Source organism: Dama dama, chromosome 18, assembly GCF_033118175.1.
Source record: "Dama dama isolate Ldn47 chromosome 18, ASM3311817v1, whole genome shotgun sequence".
Taxonomy (NCBI): Eukaryota; Metazoa; Chordata; class Mammalia; order Artiodactyla; family Cervidae; genus Dama; species Dama dama.
The window spans coordinates 3422491-3423121 of NC_083698.1; the positions used below are offsets into that span (position 1 = coordinate 3422491).

Sequence of the window (631 nt, forward strand, 5' to 3'; positions counted from 1 at the left end):
AGAAGACTACCAAGTGATCAAGGCTAATATCACTAGAAATAAATCATTTTGATACACTGTGTTCCATAGCATGATTCAATTTAAAGGACGTATTATATCTATAGTGAAAATGAAAGTGAAGTCATTCAGTCATGTCCGACTCTGTGCAACCCCATGGACTTGTAGCCTATGAGGCTCCTCCATCCATGGGATTTTCCAGGCAAGAGTACTGGACTGGGTTGCCATTTCCTTCTCCAGGAGAACTTCCCAACCCAGGGATTGAACCCGGGTCTTCTGCTTTGTAGGCAGATGCTTTACCGTCTGAGCCACCAGGGAAGTCTGTTATATCTATAGTATCCTCAAATATTCATAACCCCACTCAAATCATGAGCAAACATCAGATAAAACCATAATATGATATAAATATCTGACCAGTATCTCCAAAACTATCAAGATTATGAGAATCAAGAGAAACCTAAGAAATTGTCACACATAAGTAGAGACATGATGATTAAATGCAAAATAGTGTCCTCGGTTAAATCTTAGAATAAAAATTATATTAATGGAAAAATCTGAAATTTAAAAATATTATATGTTTTAGTTAATAGGATTTTATCGAAGCTTATTTCTTAATTTTGATATTTACAATGGT

General features: G+C 35.2%; 1 non-coding gene across 1 annotated transcript; it reads right to left on the bottom strand.

The window, feature by feature from the left end:
* Window positions 1–243: 243 nt before the first annotated feature.
* On the bottom strand, window positions 244–315 carry TRNAC-ACA (transfer RNA cysteine (anticodon ACA)). The gene has a single exon. It is a non-coding gene; the product is annotated as a tRNA-Cys (tRNA).
* Window positions 316–631: the final 316 nt, after the last annotated feature.